The sequence below is a fragment of the Lytechinus pictus genome, chromosome 2 (genome assembly GCF_037042905.1).
Source record: "Lytechinus pictus isolate F3 Inbred chromosome 2, Lp3.0, whole genome shotgun sequence".
Classification (NCBI taxonomy): domain Eukaryota; kingdom Metazoa; phylum Echinodermata; class Echinoidea; order Temnopleuroida; family Toxopneustidae; genus Lytechinus; species Lytechinus pictus.
Genome location: NC_087246.1, coordinates 34,523,633 through 34,530,238, shown reverse-complemented (window position 1 = coordinate 34,530,238; position 6,606 = coordinate 34,523,633). Strand labels below are relative to the sequence as shown.

At 39.9% G+C, this 6,606-nt stretch overlaps 1 protein-coding gene across 2 annotated transcripts in view; it reads left to right on the top strand.

The window, feature by feature from the left end:
- Window positions 1–4,572: 4,572 nt before the first annotated feature.
- The window catches only part of LOC129254355 (adenosine deaminase domain-containing protein 1-like), a 32,221-nt gene continuing 30,187 nt past the window's right edge, over window positions 4,573–6,606 (top strand). Inside the window, exon 1 of one of the 2 annotated variants that reach the window (XM_064115544.1) lies at window positions 4,573–4,972. The gene's annotated coding sequence lies outside the window, so the exon portion shown is untranslated. Of the gene's footprint in view, window positions 4,973–5,205; window positions 5,259–6,606 lie in introns of those variants that run through there. The other variant, XM_064115545.1, reaches the window with a different exon arrangement.

The window sequence follows — 6,606 nt, the reverse complement described above, 5'->3', positions numbered from 1 at the left end:
ATCGCGCAAGGAAATTTCAACAATGATTAGCCCCATAATTGACCATAAATCAAGTTTTACAACTTCAGAATTATTTTTTTTTTCAAAACCGCTTGCTCGAACTAAGATATTTTTTTTTAGATCTAGGACTGGTTCTGTATACGGACTAGACATATTAAACCATGGTAAATAAGCTAATATTGGTCCAAACCTAATCAAACGTAAAGTTCGGAATTAACAAGTTCGAAGTTAACCATGGCATTAGTCGGCTATTCCTATTAGTATTAGGCATTAGACAGGTCCAGATTTGAGGTAAAGTTAATGCGCTAGCCTAAGCTAGCCCTACCCTAGCACATGTCTTGCCATTAATGGCAGCTAGTTTATTAAGTGTTTAAGAATTGGATATATATATATATAGATCTAAGCCTATAAGACATATGTAACTATGTAAGGGTACCGGTAATTTGACCATGCTAATTCATTCTGAGCAACGTGAATGCTTACGATCGGCACTGGTCGAGGCCAAGTCCACGCGCATGCGTACTCTCAATCCGAAGACGCAAGTCATGAATATTCATATTCGGTCCAGAACTCGGTGGGAAAAATAATTTCGCCGCCCGGACGCATGTTCTGTTAAGACGCGATCAGGGTGCAGTCTGGCTGAAAAGCTCTCCCTCTCCCATTCCTTTCTCCTTTTCTCTCTTTATTCCTCTTTTTCTCTCCCTCTTCATTCCCTTCTCTTTTTCTTACCATCTCTTAAGCATGTTTCTTCTTTTCTCTCTATTCTCTTCCTTTTCTCTCCTCTCTCATTTCTCCTTATCTTTTTACCCCTCTTTTCTCTCCTTTCCCCTCTCTCCGCCCTTTTTTTATCTTCCTTTTTTAAAATTTCATATCTCCCTCTCCCTTAATCCTTTTTCTTTCTCATTTCCTCTTCCCTTCCTTATCATTTTCTTCCCTTTCCCCCACCTTTCCTTTCCTCTTTTTTCTTCCCTTCCTTTTCACTCAACTTTTCTATTCTCTTCTCCTTTTATTCACCTTTGTTTTGTCCTCTCTTCTTTCTCTCTCTCTCTCCCCTTTCTTTTCTCTCCCTCTCTTTGCAATTTCTTCTATCTCTCCCTTTCTCTTCTCTTTTTCTCACTCTCTCTTATCTTCCTTTCTTTCCCTCCCCTTTCATGTCTTTAATCTAATTTTCTCTTTTTCCTTCCTTTTCTTTTCCATCTTCCTTTTCCTTCTCTCTTACTTTATCCCCCTTTTCCCCTCTCCCCTCCCTTTCTTTTCCTTCGATCATTTTTGTCTCGCCTGCATAGCAGAGCGAGACTATATAGGCGCCGCTTTTCCGACGCTGACGGCGGCGGCGGCGGCGTCGTCAACATCGAAATCTTAACCAAGGTTAAGTTTTTGAAATGTCATTACTTAGAAAGTATATGAACCTAGTTCATGAAACTTGGACATAAGGGTAGTCAAGTATTACTGAACATCCTGTCTGAGTTTTTAGTCACATGACCAAGGTCAAAGGTCATTTAGGGTCAATGAACTTAGACCATGTTGGGGGAATCAATATCAAAATCTTAAGGATAAGTTTTTGAAATGTTGTCATATAACTTCGAAAGTATATGGACCTATTTCATAAAAAGTAGACATAAGGGTAATAGTGTATCACTGAAGATCCTGCCTGAGTTTCAGGTCACATGATTAATTTCAAAGGTCACCTACGGTCAACGAACTTTGGCCATGTTAGGGTTATTTGAGGAATTGTCATCATAACTTTAAAAGTTTACGGATCTAGTTCATGAAACTTGGTCATAAGAGCAATCAAGTATCCCTGAACATCATGTGCGAGTTTCAGGTCACGTGACCAAAATCAAAGGTAATTTGGGGTCAACAAACTTTGGTAATGCTGGGGGTATTTGTGGAATTGTCATCATAACTTGAAACTTGGACATAAGAGTAGCTAGCAGTGTATCCCTGAATACACTGTATGCATTTCAGGAACATGGCCAAGATCAAAGCCGTCATTTAAAGGTCAATGAACTCTGGCCGTGTTGGGAGTATGGTCAAATCCATGGATTTAGTTGAGTCCACGGTTGAATCCATTGACTCAACCGTGGGTCTGGTGGAATCTGCGGATTTTTTAGTCCACCGTTGGTGAATCACAAACTGCAGAATCTGCGGATTTACTCGAATCCATGGACTAAAAAATCCACGGATTCTAAAATCCGTGGATTTTGCAGAATCCACCTTTGTGAATTCGGGCCTAGTTCATGAAACTTGGACATAAGAGTAGCTAGCAGTGTATCCCTGAATACACTGATGCATTTCAGGAACATGGTCAAGATCAAAGGTTATTTAAAGGTCAATGAACTCTGGCCGTGTTGGGAGTATGTGTTGAATTGGCATCATAACTGAGGAAGTTTATGGATCTAGCTCATGAAACATCGACATAAGGATTATCAAGTATGAATGATTGTTTGCACATGTCTTAGGTCACATGATCATGGTCAAAGGTCATTTTGGGTCAATGGGCATAATATTTTATTATCATATTGGTGTTTTCTTCTGTGAATGATATTCATTAGCTATTTTCAAAGGAAGCACTGCTGCTATTTCGCATTGCGTAATGCAGGCGAGACTGCCAGAGGCGTTCCACTTGTTTTTTTTTCTTTTTTCCTCTTTCCTTTCCCCCTCTCCTCTTCTTTCTTTTACTTTTCCCCTTTTCCCTCCTTAAGTTTTCCTTCTGTCTCTCTCTTTTTTTCGGAGGGCCGGGGGGGGGGGGGCATTCATTACCATGGAAACTTTACCAGGGTAGGATTTTTAAGTGAGAGTCTGTTAAGACGGAGCAAGGAGGCTACCGCCTGTGGTTTTATCGCCTCTCATTGAGGAATTTCATCCCCCCTTTTCTACCCGCCCTCTACCAGGGCACTGTCTATTAAAGCGGGGCTTTAGGGTGTAAGATATTACACCCCAAAAGGTTGGTACGAAATGTTCATTTATGGTTTAAAAAATTCTTAGTGTGTATATATAATGACATATAGCTCTAAATACTTTACATTTCACGTCACTTGAAAGTCGAAGCGAAAAAATAATTAGTAATAATCATTAACATTATTCTAATTGAAAAAAAAAATAATGGCACCCCGGCATCGCCTTCTATAGCCTTCAATCAGAGGCTATGTATCATGGCATGTATAATTATGACCCCTCCCCCATATGAAAATGTTCTATACCACCCACTTACAAGACCTGACATAATTATTATAGCCAATTAATTAATTTCCCACAATATCTCATATGCACCGCCAGTGTGTTGTTTTCGTATTATACTGAAGATTCGATGGTCTCACGCGCGTAAAACATTCCCCATAGACTTGTGTGTTAAAATGGCACTTAAGAAAAATTCATAAAAAATAAATGTGAAATTAGAGGGTCGAATGTTTACTACCTTTGGATAGGATATATATCTGACATTCCATATCTGACCAGAGAAGGGTATCGTAGCCAGCTCATTTTAAAAATAAATCGCCATTTATGAAGATAACTATGATGGGATCAAATTCATCAACTGAAACAGTAAAATAGCCCCAATTCATCCGCCAGTCAAAAAATAGTTCCAAATCATTGATATATCTTCCCAATTTGGGCAAAGGAAGTTCAGTAGTTACCATTTCTAGAATCAGTGTTATATTTTGAATCATATTCATGCACTTTTGTCAATCAGCAATATCAAATTTAAAAAATTCGAATGGGTTGGGTCGAACGAATATCTTTAGCCCTCCTGATGTAATTAGGCTCATGGCACCCGATGTTGCAATCGCAAAGTGTAAGCGCCACCTTGTGTTGGTCTCTTTATATACACGTAACCTTAAAGTTGCTTAGTTTATTTACTTCTTTTACATAAGTTTGCCCTTATTAACCCATGGCGCGGTGGCAGTTGGATTGTTATATCCACCCATCGAGTATAATAAGCTTACCTAAACAATAAATGGAAGCAGTACATAGGCCCAGCTATATAGCTGATGCTTTGATCCCGAAACCACTGATGTTGGCTTAAATAGTTGTTATCTGATGATGATGATGATGATGATGCTGATGATCTGATGTTATCTGATAACGAGCAACAACAAAAAATAATAAAAAAAATTGAGGGTTATAGGTATGGCGTATCAGGCAAATTAAAAAAAAAAGTAGTTGCGAGCGAGCCACCTGAGCAAAAATTTCGATTTTTTTTTTTTTTTAATTAAAAAATTCAATTTAATGATATCTCACCCTTTTCTTTGGCTTTTTATTCTTGTTCTTGAAAAAAATTTGAGGCAAGTGCCCATTGACCCCCCCCCCCCATTTGAGCACTACTGGTTGTTATGCCACTAAAATTTGGTTTCAACTTTAATATTTTTTTTTAAATACTTGGAATAGGGACCAAAAATATATTTGTACCTTTTCTGCACACCTTTATGAACAGTAATTCTTTCCCGTACATAATTATATGGAATTGCCATATGCATGTGCAACAAATTATTGTGATTTAATGAAAATCCTCGTTTTCGTCAAAACTACCAAAAATGACCATATTTTTTTCATGCAGACCTTAAAAAGACTAGATCTAAAATTAATACATTACGGCGGATCGGAACAAATTGTCGAGTAAAAGAGCCGCCGATTAATTCTGCCGGTCCCAATCGACTGCCTGGTCCAATTCTGCTATGACACCGGCAAGCGCTGCATGCACGTTTTTGCAGGTACCGTTTTTGCATGGTACGGTACGTAGGAAGGACCAATCATAGAGATGTATACTAATTATTAGTATATATCTCTATGGGACCAATACACGTACCACCGTACAATTAATTCCAACAATTAATGTACAACCATACACTCGACTTTTGCACTCGACTCGTACGTACCGGTACTCTAGCTCTCGCGCGCGCGCTCGCGCGGTAATTAAAATTGAGAAATACCTCTGATCAGTCCAACAGAGATTGCGCAATCTTGATTCTCGGTAAGTTGATTTTCATTTAGTAATATAATAAAATTTATACAGATTTCCCATACATCATACTTTTGTGTGAACATCATCATGACACAAGAACATGGGCTTGTCATTCAGATTTTTGAATGAAAAAACGATAAAATGTAAATCGTGTGCTGACTGGTGACTGATCATCATGCTGATGTGAGTGTGACCCAGGGAGCTCCCGCCCGCGCCCGGGCGGGAGCTCCCTGGGCCGGGTTAGTGTGAGCGTTTGTGACGACTGTGTGACTAGTGACTGAGCTGAGTGTGACAGGTACAGTTAAAGGCGAGTGTGTAAAACTTTTGTGTTAACATGTGATATAGCACTTTAGCAGCAATGTGACTGTGAGTGAAGTTTGGATGGGGAGATGAGGCACTTTCCAATTCTGGGGTGGCATGGGGAGAGTCTAAACAAAAGAATGCTGCAAGATTCAGTTGAGGCCAAAAGTTTACATACGTACACCCACTCTAGGCCACTCACACGTATTGCGAGGTTAGTATTAGTATACTAACCTCGCACCACGAACCGCGTTTGGCAGTGGATTTCTAACTAGTGGGTCGCGCGTGCTGGGATCTCACTTCTTGGGTCCACAACACAAGACTTCTATGGCTTGATTTTTCTGTGAGCGGCGGCATGTAATGAACCCTTGGGTGACTCTAGGCGACACCCCAATACTTACCCGTGTTAATAAACTGGGACTCCACTCACGCGCATTTGGGCCGCCCTAGCTTACAACTAAGCTTTGTTTTACGAAAAAATAAATATTCTTATAATTCAATACATGTTACTAAATAAATTTGTACTGTTAAATCGGTACTCACCGGTTCTTTTCTTGAATTTGCTGGCAATTTCCCACGCTTCTGGCTACAATTCTGCGACTAGCCCTGTCGCGGTAGACAGCTACATATGCAACTTTATTAATAAATGGAGCGCCCCTTACGAGAGTTGTTAATGCCGCTGAGAAATCGTTAGGCATTTTTGCCTGTGTTCAAGGCGTAGCTGTTCTATTTTTTTTTATAGGTATGAGATCGAAATCACAGCGAACTCATATTTTCACTCTTCCATAATGATTCCGAAAGAGAGGCGCATCACCCCCACCCACATGGGCGCAAATCCCAGGGGGACATGTCCCCCTCACCCAAAATAGTCGGGGGCACATTATGAAATGCCCCTCTACTATTTTTGGTCTTTTAATTCAAAATCGAAATAAAACATGTATTTTGGAAGAGACGATCTTACTTTTGGGGTGCCCTTTTTTTTTTTGGGGGGGGGGCTTGTTTGCTTGTCAAATTTCTTTTGGTCAAGATGACCTTCTTTTAATTGGGGTGATAAACCTTTTTTTTTTTTTTTTGCTTGTCAAATTTTCCAGCCCCTAGTCCCCCTACCTTTGGGGAGAGATTTCCGCCCTTGCCTAACACTACTCTTGATATTGTTTGCGAATCTGCACGGGCGTCGGGGGCTGGGGGATGAGGAAAAGCGGTGAGACGAGAAAAAAATAGAAGGGAAAAGAGGACAGAAATAAAGTGAACGAAAGATAAATTAATGGAAAATAAAAGGGAGGAGAAAATAGTGAGAAAAGAGATTTTATGTGCCCGTGCAAAAAGAAATGAGCAGAGGTTGA